Raw genomic sequence first — 24,867 nt, 5'->3', positions numbered from 1 at the left:
GGTCAGAGAAAACACATGGATTTTAAATGGTTACATTCAGGTGTGTAACTGTTATAGTTATGGAGATGAGTTCGATTTCTTGATTTGTCACTATTATCATGTCGGTGGTAGGGCTATGGATATTTTTCCAACAGAAAGGATGGGTGTGGACAGAAAAATGGGATTATATATATATACAATTATTATAATCATATATTTTATATTTATGGAGAAGCAAACACTTAGCATTTCAGTGAGGGGAGGTTTGACAGAAAAGGGCAAGAAAAAAATGGGTTCAGTAGTTTAAGTAGTCAGGTATTGTATAAAACTGGCCAATGGAAAATGGGGGGAGTTGAAACACGAAAAAATGACATTCAAGTGGGAAAGACAGATTAATTCCAAACAGCAGTTGGATGAGTTCACTGTAGTAAGTTATTTGATTGATTTCATGGCATGCAAGGAATATATCAGACAATATAGCAAAAGTATATCAGAAAATAATATATAAAATATATCAGAATAAAAGAAAATCTGAGAAATATATTTAATAATTCTGAAAGATGCAATTGGAAGTTATAACAGAGAAGATTAAAGCTTTTGCATATGTTTTAATCAGCTCCTATCTGTAGAAATAATGCATACTATCTTAAAAATATGTGAACAATATTCATGGTGATCATTGTTATTCATGTAAATGTAAATTTTATCTATAATTGCTATTTAAGGATACAGCATTTGTGATATAGAAATTGTCTAGTGACAAGCACATTTTGATAAACATTGAACTCGATCTGTTTCAGAGCTTGCTTGCTTCATACAATAGATCAGTTCTTTTTCCCTCTTTTCTTTTTTTTTCCTTCAGTGAATCAAAGAATTGAACTCTAGCAGTTAGCTTACAGAAGCTCAGTCTAGAAGAAAGTGGATTGCTTTGGATTGCTGATGCTTCAGAAGTTTTATTCAGTCTTTGGGAGATAAGAAAATGATCTCAAATAAAACTTTTCACAACCCTATTGTAGTTTCTTTATCTTCTAAATAGAGCCCCTTGTCAGCTTTTGATCCTACTCCACTAAAGTTTCCAGTGATTCAGCTGTCCCAGAATGATACCTTCCACCATTTCTTTGTAATTGCAAACCAGCTGGTAGAACTTCCAGAGAGGAGCAAAAATACCTTAAAAGGTTATTTCAAAAGATGTTAGTTGCTAAATTACACTTTCTGTTGCTAACCCTTGAAATATTCCGCTCATAAAATATGCCCAGGATTACCTAATTAAAATAGAAAATTAAAAAAATTTCCTTGCAATTTACCTTTAAGTAAAAGCGTATTTTACAATAATCTTGCAGCTGTATTTGTCTCTAGTGCTTTTTCCTTACAAAATGTATGCCCTATTCAATAATCCTTTCACCTGTTGGTCTTTTGGGCACTGCTAATAATAACCAGACCTTTGCTATTTGTAGAAAAAGCAACCCAGTGAAAATGAGGTCAGGAAAATTTCTGTTTCAATGGATGCAAAACTCCCTATAGAAAAGTTAAAAATGAAACCAAGAAAGGCTATTCCCCCAGTGAATAGTAATAGAATTTCAAACAATATAATTCTGCTTGATTTTACAAATACAATACATTATATAATTTAAAATTTCATGATTAACATAAAGAAGATGATTTTTAAAAGGGAAATATTCAGGTGTAAAAACACTTTACACAAACAGATTGTGATCTTCTAATCATTGTGCATGTAAATTTTCTTATTATGTTTACCTTGTGTCATATTTTGTTTCCTCCTGGTAAGTTCTTTTTTGTTTTTTTTCTGGAAGATTTTATTGTAGTTTTAACAGCCAGAGGTGGGTGGCCAGAGGGCTTAGGCACCTGTGTTCACATGAGGGACCTGGAAGAAGCTGCTGCATCCTGTTGCGAGCCTGGTACAGCCTGACCATTGTGGCTATTTGTGGAGTGAACCATTAGATGGAAGATGAGTCTCTTCCTCCCTCCCTTCCTTCCTTCCTTCCTTCAATTTTTACTTCCTTCCTTTTTTCCTTCTTTCTCTGTGTGTGTGTGTGTGTGTGTGTGTGTGTGTGTGTGTGTCTTTCTCTCAGTCTGTAATTCTGTCTTTCAAATGAGTAAAATACAAGAAAAAGAAATTTCAGGGCAATATAGTTCTGTGTTAGAAGAACTGACAATGAAATGTAGCTAACCCACATTGGGTTATGCACATCATTCTAATATTGCAATTCAATAAATTACTTTTAACATTCCAATACACACTTTTTTTTAGGAAAAATGAAGGATAAACTTTGCAAACATTTTCCCTTAATGTATATAAGTTTTGTCTTCCAAACAGGTCATTTATACAGAGTTTTTATGCTTGTTTACAAGAAATTAACTGATTGAAAATGATCAACTAATGGCTATATTTCAAATAATCAGCTAACTGCTATAATTATTTTATCTTAAAGGCAACACCCTAACAATGAATGGTTTCATTTTTTCCTAATGTACACATTTTAATCATAATTATAGTAAAATAATTATTTTAAGTAAGGGCATCTTTAGGCAAACAGTAGAGGACCTTGTAGCACTGCAAGGTTGCCGCATTTGGGCTTCACACCTCCTTTCTAACTCAGCTTCTTATCAATGTGCACTTCAGATGACATCAGATAATAGCCAACTATTAAAGTACCTGCCAACTATGTTGGAGATCCATAGGAAATCTTTGATTTCTGGTTTTGACTAGTTCCAATTTCTCTCTACCCTCCTGCCTCTCACACTATACAGAAATCTACTTAAAATGCATCAGAAAAAAACTAAATACAGGACCTGAAACTGTAGAACAACTAGAGAAGTGTGCACTGGAAACTTTTCAACATGTTATGTAATCAGCTTTATTTTGGTAAGACCCCACAAAGACAGGAAACAAGATAAATGAGATGATATCAAACTAATAGTTGATTGCATAGTGAAGGAAATGTAACACACACACACACAGATTGAAAGGGTATGTAAGAGGACGAGAGCATATTTGCAAACTAATGATCTCAAGATGATATCAAAGTATATAAAGAAATTCATTTAAAAACCAAGGTACGGAGCCCAGAGCAATATCATAGTGGTTAAAAGTCCTTGCCTTGAACACACCAGGATCCCATATGGGTGCCGGTTCTCATCCTGTCAGGGCAACCCCACTTCCCATCCAGCTCCCTGCTTGTGGCCTGGGAATGCAGTCGAGGACGAAGTCCCGTAAGTCCCAAAGCTTGGGACTCTGCACCCATGTGGGAGACCAGAAAGACCTCCTGGCTCCTGACTTCAGATTGGTTCAGCTCCAGCCATTATGGCTGCTTGGGGAATGACCCATAGATGGAAGATGCTCCTCTCTGTCTCTTCTCTCTGTATCTGCCTTTCCAATAAAAAAAAAGAAAAATCTTTAAAACCAAAACAACAAAGGCGCAGCAATAACAGACTAGCACTTTTTGCTGTACATTGAGAGCAATAAAGTTCCTGTGTTAGCAACAAGCTTGCACTGTAAAATGCTTTGACAGGTATTCCAAACTAACTTCTAACCACAGCAAGGAAAATTAGCATCAAGCACAGAATCAAAGGACACTGGTACAAAACATCTAGAAGGCTACGTAGTAGCTCAGTGACAAAATGCAGGCTAGTCACACTATAATTGCAAAAAGGCATACTTGGGAAAAGGCTAGAAGAACACAACAGCATCTTGCTTGAAAAATGAACACCAATATGGCTGAGAACGGGACAGAAATACTTTCAGAAGTTGCCCGTAGGTACGTTGTAATTCAGTTCCTTTGGAGTCAGTAGAGAATACCCATCAGCAAGGCAAAGAATGAAAGTCTGGGAGGACTTTTCAAATTCCATGGGAAAATAATTAAAAGGCAATTTTATTTGTTTCAAAGACAGTTTGAAATCTATGCATGGTTATTCTCATACTGTGTATTTTCTATGAATTTTTAAGAATCTCAAATATGTTTATTTGTCAAATGAAATACTACAGAGTAAAATAAAAGCAAGCTTGTTATAAATATAAGGTGCTACAGACCTAATGTTGAGCCAACGAAACCAATTTCAAAAGACTATATACTCTAAAATTGAATTTAGATGAAATTTTAAAAAGGTAAACTGGTCTGCAGAAGTTTTCATACCTGATAATCAACAATGCCTCGTCTGCTCTTCCCCCCAAACCATGACAATCACATTCCAACTTTGTGTATCTGTGTATTTCACTACTCCAGATAATCCATAGAACCAAATTGTGTATCATGTTTTTCTGAAAGATTTATTTCATTTTAAAAAGTCCTCAATTTTTACTCAGTTGAGAATAGTGAATTTTAAATTAAGTGATTAATTTCAAAACAAGTATTTTAAATCGTGTGATTTCTTCTAAGCCAAAGTTCTTTGTTTGGAGTGTTATTCATCCCTTCACATGTATGAGCCCTGCAAGCAGCTTTCACTCTTGATTGTTGAGAATATTGCTGCTGTGCATAGCTTTGGCTGTGCCAGACTGAAGCCACAAGCAAAAGAACTATCTGGGTGTCCCACGTGGGTGGCAGGAACCTGAGTGCATAAAGCATAACCTGATAGCACTCTAGGTGCATTGACAGGATGCTGAAATCAAAAACTGAGCGGTGAAGCTATCCAGGCAATCCAAAGTAGGATGTGTGTCTCCCAAGTAGTGGCTTAATCTGCCATGCAAAACTTCCAGAAAGAACATATGAGAGTTGTTCTTTGGGATCTATTTACCTCACAAAAAATCATGGGCTCAAGCCGGGATCATTTAGTTGCAAAGGCTGAGATTTAATTCTTTTATGACTGAATAGTATTCCACACAGCAGATAGGCTATAGATTCTTTACAATTAAGATTTAATATGACATATAACCCAACCATCCAACTTCTGCAAGTATATCTAAGGAAATGAAACTGACATTAAGAGGGAGCTGCCAGAAACCCTCTATTTAAGTAGCACAGTTCACCACAGTGAAGACATGGAAACAATCATTTTCATATCAAGGTTTGAAGGGAACTGAACCTCATAGTTATCAGCATCTGTAACTGACTCAAAAACTCATTCCACTGCTTAGAAATCTTGTCAGTCACCCTTTTTTTTGCTGAGCCTGTTAATATCAAAATCCACATCCCCACCACAATTACACACAATAATTAAGTAGATCTTCTTTCTTCTCATCTTGAATTTTAAAGTTAGGCATAATTGCGTACGAGATCTGAGTTACATAACCAATTAATGGGTACACCAGGAGGAGCTGGGATGTCTGTCTGTTGAAGGAAGCAAGGGCAACAATAACATGTACATCTTAGTGGTCCCTCCAGAATCATCACTTCTCAGACTATATTCTCAAGAATTCTCAATATGAAAGGTCTAAGTGTGTTCTGGCAACTTTTGGGTACAGCAGTCAATGTCTTCCACTGCCAGGAAAATCTTCTGTCACAGGCTGCTTTTAATTTCATATTTGTTTTTACTTTGAAAAATTTGTTAAGAATTTTAACAGGTTAACTTCTTGATGAACCAGCACCTGATCAATCTGCATCAACTACTCCAATCCACATGGGCAGTTTGGTGGACATGTGGCACTTGTATCCACAGAACCCTGGAAGCTCCACCAGGCTGAGTATAACTTGGCTGTTTTGGACAGGAATGCTGTCTGGCTCAACAACTGAATAATCAGCTGGTGGGACTGAGTAGCTGTATTGGGGTCCTGGATAGCTAGTCTTGGGATCTGGAGAGTGAGTCTGGAGCCCAGGGTAGCCCACTTGTATTGGAGACCTTGGTTTGTCCATCATCAAAACAGTTCACTTTTTGTGGGGTTCTCCATCATACTTTCTATCAGCTTTAGTCCTCATTCATGGGCACTACTTATTCATTGCCCTGTAACAATGAACTTGGTGCACAGAGCTGATAATCATACACATGGACTATTGGCCAAAGATGACCTCACTGCACAGCCCTCCCTGACTCTGAGCCACATCCTGCCCCCTTCTCTGCCCCTGACTGGAGCCCATGGGCCTCTGCTCACACCCTTGTGACACACGCTGGGCTCTTCCTAAACAAACTACTACAGCCATCCTGTCTCCCAGCACCAGCACCCCAGGGACTCCACCCTGTGATCAATACCTTTTTTTTTTCATTGTGAAATGGAATTCAATACAAATGGTTGCAATTGTATTTTGTTCACAGGCTGATTTTGAATTCATTTGTTTGTAATTTTATCAGTGAAAGGTCTTGTTCATCTGGTAGATACATTTTAATCTTTTAATGAATCTCTATTATTTTTCATGATAGATGCTTTTAAATGCTCATCACACAATGAGGAAAATCACTACTTGCTTAGACACTTTGAGTGTTGTAATGCCCTTTGCTGTAATCAACTGTTTTCTTTGGGGAGGAAAGAGTTTTTCTGCTTGTTTGTTGTCTGCAACGGCAGTGATTGATTCCCACTGTTAATACCGTTGAGTTTCTCAGCAACCATACCTGATGTCATGAAGTAGCAATCCTGAAGAAAAGTTCTTCAGCTGTTGAGTTGTTTGTGAGATGTTGGAGTTCTGTTAATGAATGTGAGAAGAGAAAGGTTCTGAAAAACAGATACAGGGTGATTCTCTTCTACTTTTCAATTTGTTTCTTTGGTTAATCCTTGCTTTATTTTAATGGTTTGTAATGGTTTTAAGATATTGGAGGATGGCAATGGTAGGAAGAGAAATGTTTCTATTATCTTCTTAAGACTGGTATCTTTCATTGGTCTCTTTTAACTACTTGCATCACCATTGCTTACAGATTCTACATTAAAGTAGAATTTTATATAATTTTTGGAAAGTATACTACATAGTGGCTGTTTAATGTCCTAAGACAGCATGAACTTTTTCTTTGAATTTCATGTTTTGTCATATTAGCTGCTGAATTATATTTCCAATCATTTAGCTAATAACATCTCTCCTGCTGTATTGATAGGTAACTCATCAATATTTAATTTATTTCTAGCTTGATATCTCATTCTTCAGTTTGTCATTTTCAGTATATCTTCTTTTTCAAACAAGTATAATTAAATAATATTTTAACATTGTATTTGCATTGCTTCTTATCAAAATAATGCTCTTTTTAAATCTATATTGCACAATTTAATTGATACAATGTAGTTTCTTCATGCTTTTCACATTGACTAGACATTTAAAATTCTGGATCACAAGGTTTTCTCCTCTCACATATCACAGTATGACAATTAAGTTTGTTGTTGTAACTACCACATTAAGTTAGATTCTAAATGACATTTTAATATTAAAATTGATTAGTAATTCAATATAATTAGTATTAAATTACTTCTGTTTTAACAAATGGCAAAATGAAGATATAATAGCATAAGCAGTTATTTAAATTAATTTTAAGCTAAGCAAAATACTAGTATAGAAATTGTCATTATGATAAATTTTAGCTTATATATCATCAGTGGAAATTAAATCTTTTTTTTTTACTTTATTTTAAAGCTCAGATAATTTCTTCTGAAGGTAGCTTTTGGGTTAAAGTATAAAGAATAAAGGGGCAAAATATGGATGACATATACAAAACACTGAGTTACTATCCGGGTGCTAGGAATAAACTTGCAGAAATTAATAGAGTGAATTGGTCAAAACATTCAAGTGCTTGGAAAGTACAGTTATGTGACTAAGAGGAAAAATATTAGTCAGTTGTAAATTATAGGATAGCTTAATTTTGAGGTATGAGAACATTCAAGGTATTGATGAAGGCAAGTCAACTTTTATTAATGGGACTTCTAATCCATTGATCTCAAAGAGCAGTGTCTGCTACAGAAGAGGTTCAAGGATTTACTTGTAAGAAAACCTGTACAGTCCATTTCAGCAAATTATTCCATTGTGATGTTACTTAATTGAAAAGGAAAGTACTTATATGACAATCTCTAGAGTCCATTTCCACAAATTATTCTACTGTGATTTTAATTAATTGGAAAGGAAAATTATGTTTGTAATTCACCCTGTAATCTATACTGCAAGAAATTGCAACTTCTGCCCTAATATAGTTCTTTGACATAAATGATTCACCTCTTTTTTTTTGTTTGTTTGTTCGTTTGTTACATATCTTTGCCATGAGAACGATTTTGACTCGATTCATTTTGTCAGCTGGAGAGCAGCGGATTTAAGCAGGTTTGTGTATTTTGCCCTGCCACATTTTCTGTTCCTGTGGTTTAGTATTAACAGAATATGCTGAAATAGTCACTAAACACAATATTATTCAACAACAATCAGGTACACTTGGAAGACACCTGAGCCAAACCAGGAACTAGGAGCCAAGCACCCCCGATCTAGCTCACAGAGTTATTCTATTTGTAAATCTCTGAGGAAACAAATGGCTATTCTGTAAACTGGTTAAAATTTCTCTAATGTTTAATAAAAGCAACACATTTCTGCTTGTGATTAGGATGCATGGAGAAAAGCCGGAAATGGCTATGTGTTGCACAGGAAGTAATTATTCTCTTTCAAATTTTCTTTGTCAAAATTGATTACACTTCACTGTGATTTGATTGTTTTTCTTCTAATCAGAAGGAATAAATCTTAGAATCATTGAATCAAAATTTTATGGCTATGGGAGAACTCACAATATCTAAATTATAATAATCTATGATTTTAATACAATAAATTGAAGGGCCCAAAGTCATACAGTCATTTAGGGACATTTTGTGCTAGAAATCAATAAAAGGAATGGGATTATTTTCTTCTTTATTGGAAGAAAAATCTCATTTTTCTTTTCTCAGAATCTGACTTGATTCCGAAATAAAATTTCACCTCCTTTCATTTCACCGTATGTATTTAACTTGTGTAACCTTTATAAAATCATTTATCTCTTCAATAAAGTCTGCATGAAAAAGTTCAAACAAAATGTCATACTTTGTGTACTGCAAAGACCAGCAGGAAAAACTTTTATCAATGGAGATAGTGAATAAAAATGGATGGTTTATTAGCTAAAGAAACTAATAAAGAGGGGAAATTTTAATGGATTTAACACAAGTTAGTTATATTTCAGTGAAAAGCTAGAAGGCTAAAGGTTTTAAATTCAGTGATATCATGACTTAAATTATTGTTCTATCACTTTAACCACATAAATCTAAAACATGTTTTATTCTGTGTTCACATGCTCTAAATTACAAAGCAGGGCTACTAAGTATTAATTGCAACCAAAACTTTTAGAGCAAAAATAATTTTAGGGAGTTGGCATTGCAATACCATGGCTAAGTGGCTACTCAGTACACCACCATGACATATGGCAGTGCTAGTTAAAGTCCAGCTATCTCAATTCCAATCAGCTCCCGTATTCTACACCCTGGAAAGGCACAGAAGATGTTTTATGTCCTTTTTCCAACTGCTGGCTGTAAAAAGGCACTCAAGTTGTCTTTGAAGACATTTCATGTTGAATCAGTGGATGGAAGCACTCACTCTCCTTATTTTTTCTATTTCTCCCAAGCATAACAAATGTTTGATTATATATTTAGCCTGGTCAGAACATCATATATTATGTAGCTGATAAAGAGTTTACATATTACCTTATACATATTTACAATTTTGTATGTCATTTTTCAGAATTTACCTTCTTCTACAAAGTGCTTGCAAAATTCCAGATTTAAGGAGTGACCATGGGAATACTGGGGCAAAGCGATCGTCACTTAAAAAAAATTAAACAGATAATGATAATTCAAATATCTGTATGACTTCTGTGTTACAATAGATTATATAATTAGTAAAACATATTACCTAGTGCATTCAATTTTATCGCAATAAATAATTCCTCTGACCTGAATAGATTTCATCTGGTTAAAATCACATGAACATCTGCAGTGTTTTTGCTAATATTTTATCATATAAGTGCAATTTCTTAATTTTTACCTGAGCGTAAATATATTAAGACAAAACATATCTTCAAATGTATGCATATTTATTGACAACCGCAATGTTTTATGCAGAAATAAAGAGAATTTTTATATTATCTGTTCATACACTATATATTGTCACATTTAATAATGAAACCTTATACTTTGATTCATGATTTTGGTACATAAAATTGAAAATGAAATGTTCTAAATGTTAGTTGAAAAACTAGGAAAATTTATCAATCAACAAACGTGATATCACAACTAAGAGCATTAAATATGAATTGATTCTACATTTTGACAATTATAATTTAAAAAGATGTAATTGCCCACATGATCACATTGAGCACCTAACACAAAAAATATCCTGTTGAATTTAAGACATGTCCAAACTGCTAAAATTCTAGTATTTTATAATTATTAAAAAAATAAACTTCTATATAAAATGTTATTATTGAGACATGATTTAAACAAACAAAACAAGTGGTGTATTCTCAATATAGTTATGAGTAATTAAAATTGCTTATTTTTTCAGAATTTTTTAGAGAAAAGGAAAAATAAATAATTGAAACATGAATTTTGAAATTACTATTTGGGTAACTTATTTTATTCATTTTTTCATTTAGAAATATAAGTGCATCAAAGCCTAGGGCTGAGAACTCATTCCAACAGCTATCATGTGAGTAACACCGCCCCTCTGAAGTTACTAACTTGTATGATTTTGAAATATGATAAATTCTACATGATTTTTCTCTGTAGTTCACAGATCTAATATTTATATGTGTTGAAAAAGTAACCCATAGGAGAAATTAAATTTAGATAACTGACAAAAACTTAAATAAAAAATCAGTAATTATAATAGTTAATGAAATAGGCCTGCTTTGAATTTTATAATACTAACTCCATTTGGTAACTGCTCACATTGGTGATACTGCACAGATGAGAACTTTAAAATGTTATTACTAGTTATAAACATACCAATATGTTTTTCTATGTCAGAAGAACATGCTACAAACCTCAGAGCAAGAATATTCTGGTTATAATTCTACAAGAATACTCAGAATATAATAGATGAGTGGCATCAGATCATTTTTATGTAACTTGCTGTTTTGAACTGTTTATTAATATGAAACGTTGAAGCATTTTGACTTCACTTTGTTTTATATCATTGCAAAGTTCATGATAGAACGATGTGGTACAGCAGCTAAGGCTACTGTCAGAAATGCCAGCATCTGATGGGGACACCAGTTCGTGTACCAGCTGCTCCATTTCTGATCCAGCTCCCTGTTCATGGCTTGAGAGTGGCAGCATTGGATGGTGCAAATCCTTGCCCTCTGGTCATCAACTGGGTGACCAGGTGATGCTCCTGGCCCTGCCACAGTCCTCTGGCAAGTTGACCAGTGATGGATAATGTCTCTCTCTTTCCTTCTCTCTCTGTAAATTAGACTGTCAAACATATTAATATATAAAAAAAACATGTTCACATCATGTTTTCACATTATCCTAACCAGGAAAAAATAAAAAAACCTGAACAATCAATTAAGCCACTATTATTTTCAAACTAACTTGTGATATATGCATTTAATGGAACACCACAACATGTTAATAATAATCTACTACCAGAGACACACATAAATATGACATATAAAACACAGTATCAACAAAAATAGGATGAAAAGAAAGCATGCTACACTTAATTAATGATGACAGAAGTCAGAAGAAGGATTAACTTGGAAGAGAAATTTCAGTTGGGAGTTGACTCATGAAAGATGTCTAATGTTTTCTTAATATTCTTCTCCCTGAAAAGGGTGCTGGAATGTAAGGTGGAGAGTTAGGTCACTGTCTGCAGTGGCAATATACTCAGTGTTGTCGGTTCAAATCCTTGCTGCCCTATTTGACATCTAACTCCAAGCGAATGTGCCAGAGAGAGTAGCACAGAATGGCCCAAGTGATAGCACACGGATTAGACACGTGGAAGAAGGGAGAAACTTCCTGGCTTCCTTTTGGTCCAACTCTAGCCCTTGGGGCCATTTGGGTAGTGAACCAGTAGTTGGAATATTTTTTTTCTCTCATCCTCTCTTTTTCTCTGTAACCATATTTCAAATAAATGAAATATGTAAAAATTTAGAGAAGCACCAGGTAAAATCAATTAAAACATTTGTATTGATATGTAATTTTGAAAACTACTTACAACAATTAATTACAAAGTGAATTTCAAAAAATGAATGAATTCATTATGACAAGTTAATGCCAAGGGAATAATCAAGCAATACTGAAGGGATATTTGTGCATTGACTGTTCTAATTTGCATGTTGAAATAAGAAATCCTAAAGAGTGACAATAAGAGATGATGAATGTGGGTGACAAGCAAGTCACAAGGAGTGCCCATGGAGGGAATCGGTATCCTGAAACAAGACAACCCAGACAGCTCTCTGACATTCTTTGAGGATCCTCACTGGAACCGTCATGTGCACACTTAGTCTTAACATTTCAAGCCCTTGGAACTCTGAAGAAGAAATTTTTAGTGTCTGTTAGTTACCAAAAAATGGTAATTTGGAACAGCTGTTTGAACTAACTCATAAAATAGATCAAAAGTTGCAATCATGTGTAATATATACCAATATATTTAGGAGTACTGGCTACAGAATATTACCAACTATGAGAAAGTGATTTAAGAAGACAAAGGAAAACATTAGAAAAAATGATTTGGACTTGGCACAATGGCCTAGTTTATGGGTGCTAGTTTTTGCCCCAGTTGCTCTACTTCCCATTCTGTTCCATACTTGTGGCACGGGAAATCATTAGAAGATGGACCAAGATTTGGGATCCTGCACACGTGGGGAGGGCCATTGGGGTAAGAGAGTCAGAGGAAGCAAGAAACTATTTGTTGTCTTGGTATGCAATAGCTTGCTTATATCCAGAAACCTACTAATCTTTTAAAATGAGACAGCATCCATCATAAATCTTATTTCTTTTACCCCTTGATATTTACATAAGAAATTTCCAATGGGGTCTGGCGCCATGGCCTAGTGGCTAAAGTCCTTGCCTTGAACGCACTGGGACCCTTTATGGGTGCCAGTTCTAATCCCAGCAGCACTGCTTCCCATCCAGCTCCCTGTTGTGGCCTGGGAAAGCAGAAAGAGTAAAGGCCAAAGCCTTGGGATCCTGCACCCGCATGGGAGACCAGGAAGAGGATCTGGACTCCTGGCTTTGGATCGGCACAGCTCTGTCCATTGCAGTCTCTTGGGGAGTGAATCATCAGACGGAAGATATTTCTCTCTGTCTCTCCTCCTCTCTGTGTATATCTGACTTTCCAATCAAAATAAAATAAATCTTTTAAAAAAGACATTTGCTATGTAAATTTCTCAATCATTAGGTAAATTTCTTATATGTTTTTCTTGGATATTACATATTATGTACTTATGTCACATGATGGTCATAAATATGTAGAGATTTAATGCATCAGCTTAAAACAACTAAAACAGACATTTTGATAGATAATTTGAATTTAATGAAATGTCTTATTGCAATTTGTTTCTAGTAAAATTGATTTGCTTTACGCATGACAGAATACCCTATAACCTCTTTTGTAGATTGCAAGTGTTAAGTATTTAATCATCCTTTGTTTTTCATGCAAAGGCAGAATGAAATGAGAGACAGAAACAAGGACAGTGACAGAGATAAAGATAAAGATGTTTCACAGGTAGATTCATTCCCTACATGCCCACATCTACCACTGCAGAACCAGGCTGGATCCAAAAGCCCAGAACTGGATCCTGGAATCTCACGCTGGTGGCAGGATTCTAGTACTTGAGTTGCTCCTGCTGCTCCTGAAGTGCACATTAGCAGGAAATTGGAATCCAGAATGGAGGCAACCTCAAATCAGGAGCTACAATAGCATCCCAAGTGACAGCTTTCACTGCACCAACCTGTTACCCATTAATATTTAGTAACCAGATATTAAGTCCATTTGTAGCATGAGTACAGAGCATGTTTGTTATTACTTAACAGATGAAAGCCAATTTAGTCTATTTCACTTATAGGTATGTACTTTGTTTATTCAGTGCCAAGTTTGGAAAAATAACAGTAATGTTTATTCATCACTCTAGTGCCAAGGAAATAGTTTAATGAATACTTCATGTTTTCCAAGTGCTTTAAATGTATTTATCTCAAGACTTTGAAGGGTCTTTGATTTATGTGCAATAGTTTACAAAATAATTTAATTACCAAATTAAATTAAGAAATTAATCAGAAAAAAACAGAACTCATGTCAAAGTGTTAATGGCTAATTTGATCATGTTTTAGGTAAACATAAGCCACAGGGAAGTAAATTTTAATGTAAGCATTATTTTAAAAATTAATCAAACCAACAAATTCAGTATTAAAATAACCTGGATCTAAAAAAATAAATCTTAAATGATAAATTATGAAAACAAAATTACTAAAATTATATTACTTCTTTATTTTTTAGTCACAATGTAAAACGTAGCTAAAAATCATTAGGATTTATGAGGTGGGAATACGGCAAAGAAGTTTATATTCCTTGTAATGGAACTATGTCCATGGATTTAGACAATTAATTGAGAACTTCTACAATAAGCTCTAGCTACAAATATATGAAGACCAACATGTGCACATATAGATGTGTGTATAATATGAAATTAATTCAAAATATAAAAAAACGCTTAACAATAAAGGAGGACAATATTGAGAATTTCCAAATACCTGGATACATTTTTGGACTGTGCATTTTACTGACAATCTGCAATTTCACCTTTAAAATTGTATCTTTGGAATATTTGGACTTCATTTCCACTGAAGTCCAACTTTTAAAGAGTTGTTTGCTACGCATCGGAAAATGCAGTAAACACTGCACAGTAAGTTGTAGCTAAATTATACATATTATATCCTCAAAAGACCACAGAATTCACTCATAACTTCTATGCCTGTTAGAAACAGGTTTATTTATTTTGATAAACTTATTTCCTCATATTATGTCATTAAAATTGGATATTTGATGCTGGCTCACCACGTAATGTACTTTAATTCTATCTTGCCTTTGATGCTGCTATTTCTGGACTCTGGGGTAGAAGAGACTCCGAGGACTGACTTTTCCAGTGTTGCAATACGTTTCTACCCAATTTCCTGGGAAGATTATGGATCTCTGAGAGAAACAGCAGAAAATTTGCGGAAATGAAAAAGTCCACCGCAGGAAGAATGAGTCTTCTTTTAGGCTTGCATTTGAATAAGCTGCCTCAACATTGCTTGAGATCACTGTGAGCAAGTGCTACTGCTGCTCTTGCTTCCTCTGTGTTTTCCTTTTCTGTTTGCTTCCTTTATGACATGTCAACTCCTGCATTCTCTTAGCATGTTGCCTTTACTGAGAAGTGCCTACTAAGCCAGAAGCATATTGGGGAACGGCATTGGTAAACACAGAAGAGAATCCTGCAGGCTCAGTTTGGAAGGCAATAAATCCTTAAGAAGTATTCATGTCTCGGTGCCAGGAGCAAATATGCTTTTGCGATTCCTTTTGTTTTTTAATGCCCTTTAGTTGTTGTGTTATGATCCAGGGACACTCTGCGTTCAATTTTGTAGCAGCTATTTCTGTCCTGAAGAGCTAGATATCTCAAACTGTTTCATAAATTCATGTGTGTCCATTTCATTTTCACAAAATTTCCATTGTGGCATGTTTTTGATTGCATGTATGTCAATGAGATTAACAAATCTATGGGCCCAGCATGGTAGTTTAGTGGTTGAAGTCCTAGCATTAAACATGCAGGAACACCGTATGCGTGCCGGTTTTAATCCTGCCGGTTTTAATCCTGCCGATCCCGCCTCCCATCCAGTTCCCTGCTTGCAGCCTGAAAAAGCAGTTGAGTTCAGCCCAAAAGCCTTGGGACCCTTCATCAGCATGGGAGACCCGGAAAAGACTCCAGGTTCCTGGCTTCGGGTTTGCTAAGATCCAACCATTGCTGTTGCATGGGGTATGAATCACTGGACGGAAGATTTTTCTTTTTGTCTCTCCTGCTCTCTCTATATCTGACTTTCCAATAAAAATAAATAATATTAAAAAAAAGATTAAATAAGTTACAAGCTAGCTTGGGGAAATTAAGTATGTTAAAATTATGTGGAGATTGTACAATTAGTGAAAAAAGTAAGATGTAGAAAAAATATTGTATGTTTTCAATTTTTTGTGGTATTTTAGAGAGAACACTTTGGGCTCAGAGCTGTAGCCAAGCCATGAAATTCCTCCCCTTGCATGCTCCAGGATCTCATATGTGTGACAGTTTTAATCCCAGCAGTCCCTCTTCCTATCCAGCTCCTTGCTTGTGGCCTGGGAAAACAGTCGAGGATGGGCCAAAGCCTTGGGACCCTGCACCCATGTGGGAGATCTGAAAGAAGCTTCTGGCTCTTCAGTGGGACAGCTCTAGCCCCTGCTGCCACTTGGGGAGTGAATCATTGGACGGAGGATTTTCCTCCCTGTCTCTCTTCTCTGTTTATCTGACTTTCCAATGAAAATAAATAAATCCTGAAATAGAGAGAAAGAGCGCTTCATAAAAGCAGAAACTAGAATGGAGATTAATAGGGACTGGAAAAGGATGGGAAGTGAATTGGGAAATGTTGGTTTAAATTAAAAGGAGTGTGGGGGGGAGCGTATTGTCAGACCCTTCATAAAGCAGGTTATCCATTCTAAAAAGCACATTTTCTAAATAACTAAGGAAGAAATTTCAAAATTCTTACTACAAAAAATCAGGAACTAAAATGATAGTGATAGTAATTAAGTTGATTTGATAAATTTACACTTTCACTTTCTCATGCACATACACCAACACCCTCCCCATCATACCCATAGATGAAGAGTCTTCAAAAGAATCATGGAAAAAGTATGTTATTCAAAAGTACGGGTTGCAAAATAATGTCACATTAAAAGAAAATTAGATGTTAATTTAATTATCCCATGGAGGTTTTGAAGTTGCATCCTTTACTGCTTTCCCAGGCCATAAGCAGGGAGTTGGATGGGAAGTGAAGACATGAACCAGCACCCATATGGGATGCACACAGAGGATTTAGCTACTAAGCTATTGAGCCAGACACAGAATAAATGTGCTCTTTAACCAATCATAAGGAATATATACCAAGTGAGCTCAACAGATTATGTTAAATTTTTACTATAATTCTAACAATCAAGTCACAGATTATAGATAACATCAAAATACACTATCAAAGTAAGAAATCTATAGTGATCACATGTTTGGAAACAGTAAACTATGTCAAAGCTTCCTTAGATGTGTGTCTCATATTCATATAAGGAGAAAGCAAAATCATTTGCTGGAAGTGCAAGTCTTAAAAATGATGTCACATCATTGAGATTCTAATTGCTCAAAAAAAAAAAAAAAGCCTTTTCAGCTTAAAATTGGGGAGGTTGCTGAAACAGCTCCAGTTTTAGCAATAACAGAAAGCTTAAATAAAAGGACGCAGGGAAGAACAGCTGTGTTATTAAACTCAGCAAATGTTTACTAAAGGACTGCAAAATACAGGTATACTGAAGACCCGGTTCTAAAATTCACATTTTTTTGCAAAATGCTTTGTGATATCTGGAGAACAAGCCAAGTCAAGGTGGCTGAGTACCAGACAGTCCTTTGCTCCTCGGAAAACAAATCCTAAGCAAACATTTACTCTACAAATGTAGGAATCTGTCAGGGCTGCAAAGGGACTAACAGTTCAGAACGCCAGAATGAGAAACATCAGGACAGGGACCTCTCTGACAAACGAACGCATACCAGAGTCCCTACTCACATTCTCAGCTTTATGAAATCTGAATTTGAATTCTTCTTATTCTTCTAATCTGTGCTGCACCTACTATCAAATTATGAATATCTAGACTAGGGAAGAATATCAAAGGATACAAATCATTCTGTAGTAATGACATTTTTCTCACTAGGCTTTGGACCTTGCCTCCTCATTGTATTTTGCTCCTCTAACACCTGCTATAATTAACTTTTCCTTCATCTGTAGTAAATAGGTCTGCACCTATAGTGATCTCTATTTTTGAATAACTAAGACTCCTCATAAAAATGCATAACACTCTGAAGTGGAATTTTCCTCTGAGATACTTTGTAAAAACTCTCAGACACTTACTGGTAATACCCCAAATGCTTGGCAGATTTCCAAACATGGCTAGCACATTGTTGTTTCAAGGTCATTGGTCATGCTCTAATGAAGGCCTTCATTTACTCAATGTTTCAATACACTCCAAAGTTTTATCTGTTCCCATGTCTGGCCGTATATATATATATGATTTATTTATTTAAAAGTCAAAGCTACAGACAGAAAAAGAGACAGAGACAGCCAGCAGTTAAATTAAGCCACAGCCAGGAGCTAGAAGCTTGTTGTAGGTCTCCCACTTTGGGAAGGAACCTAAGGGTCTGGCCCGTCATCTGTCTCTCTTCTAACATGAGCAGCAAGCGGTGCCAGAAGCGTAAGGATCAGTGTCTTAACTACATCCATTTGGAATGCCAGTGTCATATGTGACAGCTTAATTCACTCCCCGGACCATTGGCCACCATGCATTGTCATTAACTTGTTCCTACGTAGAGTGCTAGCTTCATGAAGAAAGGGACCTGCAGTTTATGAACAGGTGTGTTCTCCATACCAGAACAGGGCGTACCACATTGTGAATGTTTCCTATTGTTAACATAGTAATAAAAATCTTGAAATAGCTCCAAAATTCTGTTTATAAATCAGTGTGGTTACATGATACATAATAAGAAATTAAACAAATATCCGTATAAAATAAAGCAGTTTTGTTAAGGGCAGTAAATACATAAGATAATGAACAGTGGTTTCCTTAATCTGACCATGATCTTCGCTTTGACCAGGGATGGTGGGAGCATCAGTTCTTTCAGTACCCAGAGTCTTGCTTTGAAAGCCTTTAAAGGAAAATTGATGTTTGCTTTATTACTCTTAGTTTTGGAGTTTCAAAGTAACTGGAAGCTGGTTTGAGCTCCCTCAGTTCTCTTCAAGGAAATGAGCATCATTAAATTAGTCATTCAGGGACATTTTATAGTGATGAATATGTCTTACACATGATTTAATTGGGTAACATAAAATTGTTATACTATGGAAAGGATATATGTATTAAATATTGCTTATTATAATTGTTTGATGATTAATATTACGTAAAATGTATCCATTGACTTTATTAAATATGGAATAATTGAAATGTGAATAGAACTAGTAAAGGCAATGCAGTGAAACCCTGTCTTACCTTAGAAAAAAAAGCCAAAATTCACATTCAAATGCATCCATATGCAGAAATCACTAGTTTCTTTTGAAATATGTAATTTTGTTCAGAATATTTTCCAACACTTCCTATAACATTTACTGTAATACTTACTTGTATGTATAGGACAACTCTATAATCATTGGCAAGAACTTAGATAAAGAGCTTCCAGGATAAATGATTCTATCTGGATTTACAGGATACATACGCTTTGAGCAATGCTATCTTTGCACTGCAGACACTGGCTAGTTCAATCTCAGTGGCAAAGTATGTGAAAGAAAAGACTGGATAAAAAGGTAATATCCTTCCTAACTTAATCAGTCTTCCATGGTGAGCAGCTAAGCTTGTAACTGCTACTCAGAAAGATGTTCATTAGGGTTTCTGAAGCGTCCTTCACCTTGCAGGAGACAGGCCAGTTTATCGGATTGCTTAAATTAGCAGACAGGATGCTCTATCCAATACCTTTTAACTGAAACTCTAGGTACTTATTCTTTGCCAACTCCGAGCAGTAATCTCACAGTAAAATGCATTTCTTAATATATGGAACTCAGGGTCATTGCTATGTTTTACTTTGCAAATCTACCACGTATGTCTTAGGCTAAGCTCAAGGCATTTTATCATTTAAAAAATAATTGATACATAATTTCACATACTAAGGGGGGGTACAATATGATCACTTGTTATATGTGTACATCATTAAGTGATTAAATTAGGGTAATTAGCATTCCAGCTCCTTAAACATTTGTCTTTTCTTTGTGTCTGAAGCCTAACAATCTGTCTTTTAATTTGTAATAAGGCATAGACATAGTGTTGTGAACTGCAGCCACCCTGCTGCGATCAAAGCGTTACATCTATTCTTTCTAACAGTACTTTGGTAGTCACTGCAGAATTTCCATTTCTTCCTCTCCACCATGTTTTCTAACGTGTTTCTATGACACTAAACCAGGAAAAACAACGGGGTTTTCAACATGTTTTTAAGCCTGAATCTTTTTAAAGAAAATATTAGGAAAGCTTGTGTTAACCCACCTCTCCCTAAAATAATCACAATAAAAATTTTACAGTTGTTTTTGAGAGTCGGAAGGGGTGAATGAATGCCCAAACATAGGGGTATGTGCAGGAGAAAGTGAGAGAAACAGCCAGAAGCTTATTGTTTCCCTGCATAAAAGAATTACCTTAAAAGAGCCAAGTCAACCATTTGTGCTTACTAGTATTCTATGACTAGGCCTACTAATATGACACATTTAAAGTCATCCCTCCATTCTCATTTACATCGCTTCATTTTCCCCTAATTCTGTACTCCCCGCCCCATCCCCTGCCAGGGACTGCAGGAGTTTGGGGCAATAAAAGGGGTAGGGGTGCATCGTTGCCTTCTAAGAAGCAAGATCAGGAATAGTCTCCTTTCCAATCACCAAGAAACATTTTTCCTTCATTTCTTGTTATCCCCATAATAATTTACTTTATAGATAAAAGTACACAGTTACAAAATATGCATCATGCAGTCTTTGGCACCTACTTTGATTTACAAATCCACAAATTCCTAAATTTTTTTCTATATTGCTCACTTTTTTAGATAATGTCCACTTTATGACCGTGGTATTGTTAAATTTGTCTCTGCTGTGTCTGCTTTCTCACATACTAGCTTTTAAATTATTATTTTTCCAAATTCTTACAATTCTAAAATCAAAATTTCAAACTAAATGAAGTAAGCCAAGAAAATGCTGTATATTTCACTTTTATGTGGAACAACATGTAATAGCTTAGCAGTTAACAAAGACTGGTACTGGGATTGGATAACAAGGAAGAGGTATATAAACGGTAAGGAAGTTCAGTAAGACAAGAGGAATGGGTTCTGGAGAAATATTGTTCACATGGAACTCTAGCTAATAATAATGTACTGTCTATTTGAAAATCGCTAAGAGTAGCTACACACACAAACACACGTACACACAAACACACGTACACACACATCCATAGTGCTTGCACTCTATGAGGTAAAATGTGCATGACTTTATACACATATATATCTAAATATGTAATATATGTTTTATATATATATATATATTTAAAATCATCATTGTGAATCTTGTGAAAAACACACAATAAAAAATGTGGAACCCCACCATCCCCCAAAAATTCACTTTTTAAATGTATGCATACCTCCTTTATTTATCTGTTAAAATATTCAAGATGACTTTTTTTGAATAGGTCACTTTGATTAGAAAATACTGGTTTAAAAGGTTTACACTGTAAATATGATGAAGACTGAGAAAGAAAAATTTTGGAGCTTAATTTGGATCAAACATATTTACACACTTTATAAAAATAAATTTTTTGAGTAATTTTTCCAAAATATTAAGATTTGTTTTTAGGGCCCAGTGGCGTGGCCTAGCAGCTAAAGTCCTCACCTTGAACATGCCAGGATCCCATATGGGCGCTGTTTCTAATCCCGGCAGCTCCACTTCCCATCCAGCTCCCTGCTTGTGGCCTGGGAAAGCAGTTGAGGACAGCCCAAAGCTTTGGGACACTGCACCCACATGGGAGACCAGGAAGAGGTTCCTGGCACCTGGCTTTGGATCGGCGCAGCACTGGCCATTGCGGTCACTTGGGGAGTGAATCATCGGGCAGAAGATCTTCCTATTTCTCCTCCTCTCTGTATATCTGACTTTGTAATAAAAATAAATAATTAAATCTTAAAAAAAATTTGTTTTTAAACATGTTTTCCGCAGTTGTTCATTTACAACCAGCACATGTGAAAAATTTTAAAATTTAAAAATTTAAAAAATCTTTCCAGACAACTGAGACATTTTGAAACAATTAATTAGAACATTTTAAGTAAACACATATTTTATATGGATTTGTATCTGCATGTGTGTATGTATGAATATGTGCAGGTATATTGTATATATTATCATATATATACTCACTAATTTGATATTCATTTAATGGGACTATGTTACAAAAATCACAGAGTGTTAACATCCCTCAGAAAATATAGTGTGGAAAAGCTACAATAACTTATTAGTAATTTTTTATACTTTTATTTTTCTTTTAAGGATTGATTTATTTTTATTGGAAAATCAGGTTTACATAGAGAAGAGGAAACAGACAGAAATAGTTCCCATTTACTGCATCAGTCCCCAAGTGGCTGCAAGGGCCAGAGCTGAGCCCAGGGGCTTCCTCCGGGTCTCCGAAGTGAGTGCAGGATCTGTCTTTGGGCTGTCCTCTACTGCTTTCCCAGGCACAGTGGGCAGCTGGATGGGAAGTGGAACAGCCCCCACAGCAACCAGTGCTTACTTGAGATCCCAGCACATGCAAGGCAGGGACTTTAGCCAGTAGTATTCCAGGCTTGGAAACCTCTACTTTACTTTTCTAAAGCACTTAAAATATCCCTATAGTTTCTATTCAAACTTGTTTAGCTGGTTGTGGCTTATTTTAATTGCAATGCCCAGCCTTCATATGATTTAAAAACATCTACTAACTCCATAAAAACTTTAATGTAGTATAGAATGATTAATATTGCACTATTTCTGACACTTTTTATTCCAGTTCATGTAGATTTGAGACTATCAAAATTATTTTATGATACAGAGTTTTGGAGGAAAAAACTTTAAGGGGCATTAATCACATATATTTAGACATCTGACTTTGTATTTCATGAATAAAAACTATATTACTCTCTCATTTTGGTTGCACTTGAAGCTGTTTTTACAGGTGTTTGAACAGAGTTTATGTAAGGTTTGAAGATTATAAGTGTAGTTTAGAGAGTGTTATTTATAGTTTGGGCTAGTCATTTGCACATGCACTTTATGTGCTTAATGTGGCCAAAATCAAAACTACATAAACATGAGTTATCTTTTAAAAATGCTCTGTGTGCTTGATTCCTCATGGCAGCTTAATGTGGTGATGCTTTATATCACACCATGCCAAAGATGTTTGTTAACTCTCAATTATTTTATTGAAGTAAGCAGATTTCTGACAACCATCTGTTTAGAGTGTGCTTATTTCTGTTAATAAATCCATTTGAAAGTGAAATACTCATTTAAGCAAGGAAGTAGGCGCAGCATCCTGGGAAGTTGAGGCTATATATATATTTTGTGACACATCCTGTGCAATGTTAGTTATGGAGGCATAAAATGAATGCAAAACTTGTGTGTTAAACAAAAAGGAGCTGCATTTATATTGTGCTCATCCATACATCTTCAGAGCAAAGCAATTACATCTTTAGTCTTAAACATATACATAATTTGCATTCCTGACAAGAAAGTATATTTAATCTTTAAAGATGAATTTATGACTTTAGTATTCTTGTGTCTTATTTTGCTTATTTTTTAATGTTTCATTTTCTTTTCTAGCATTCCAAAATTGTGTTTTATATGTTATGTGAATTCCTCAGCATATTCATTTTGAAACAAGCTCAAACAGTTGCTTGATAAAAATGATCTTGTTCACAAATTAGCACCATGCTATTCAATTTCTCATACTTAAAGTTAATATTTATATTTGATAATTTTAACACTTTTTGACTTTCATAGCTTTCATGAATCTCCTTTTGTACTTGTATATCACTCTCCTTACTGATATTTGTTTAGGACTATAATGTGATTTCCTGCTGAGCTTGTTAGAGTGAATTTTTCATGAGTTCTACATTCTGTATTGAAAGTTAGATCATCTCAAACATACCTATCTGATTTAATAAAAAAAAAATCAGTGCAGGATTTTCATGTCATGTGTTGAAAATGGAATTTTTAAACATCATTTTTGCTTATTCTTTTTGAATGTAAAAATAAAAAAAACAGAGGGAAAGACAAAGATCTTCCATCCACTGGTTCACTCTACAAGTGGCAGCAATGGGCAGTTCCGGGCTGGTATGATCTCAGGAACTGGAAGCTTCCTCTGCAGCTGCAGAAGCACTTAGGCCATCTTACTCTGCTTTTACAGGCACATTAGCAGGGAGCTAGATCAGCAGTGGAGAAGCTTTGTCTCAACCCAGCACAGCTATGCAAGCAGTGCATGAACCATCTATACCCTGGTACCAGCCCGAGAAATATTTTCTGTGCACCTCTTTTCATAAACAGTTTCAGAACACTAGAATGCCAAGAGAATGTTTTGTTCACAGAAGTATATATCTGATGAAATAAAAATCATTTTCCCTTCACTGAGAGAAACTTAGCAGGATGATTATGTATCCTAAATAGAGCATTCATCTGAATCTTCTGAAACAGATATGCACTAATAAAATCAAATTTCTAATAAATCAGACCTAGCAAATGAAAGTCTCATTTCCTGGTATCTTTTTTTATGAAGATAGGGTTGAGTTGGAGAATGCAAGAAGTGACAGTTTAACTAAACTGATTGATATCACTTTCAAGATATAAGCAAGAAAAGTTGTGTAAAAAACAGTCCAAGGCAATCAGCCTGGGAAACGAGCCGATGATATCCGAAGTGTTTGAGTGCCTGATAGTAAGGAAGGAGATCAAAATTTAGTTTCAAGCTTCTGTCTTCTACTTGACCCAGTGCTGACACTGACATTTGGAAAGTAAAACAGCAAATGGAATAACTGTCCTTCCTTCACTCTGACTTCCAAATAAACAAATAATTATCGAAACAAATAAATAAATAAACAGCAGCTTTGAGAGGAAATTCAAAATTATTCTTTGCTCATGTTTAGTGTGAGCAACTCTACAAGGTAAGGAAAAGTCATAGGCATATAGGG

Source organism: Ochotona princeps, chromosome 12 (genome assembly GCF_030435755.1).
Source record: "Ochotona princeps isolate mOchPri1 chromosome 12, mOchPri1.hap1, whole genome shotgun sequence".
Lineage (NCBI taxonomy): Eukaryota > Metazoa > Chordata > Mammalia > Lagomorpha > Ochotonidae > Ochotona > Ochotona princeps.
The sequence above is the reverse complement of the archived record's forward strand: the minus strand, read 5'-3'. Positions refer to the sequence as shown.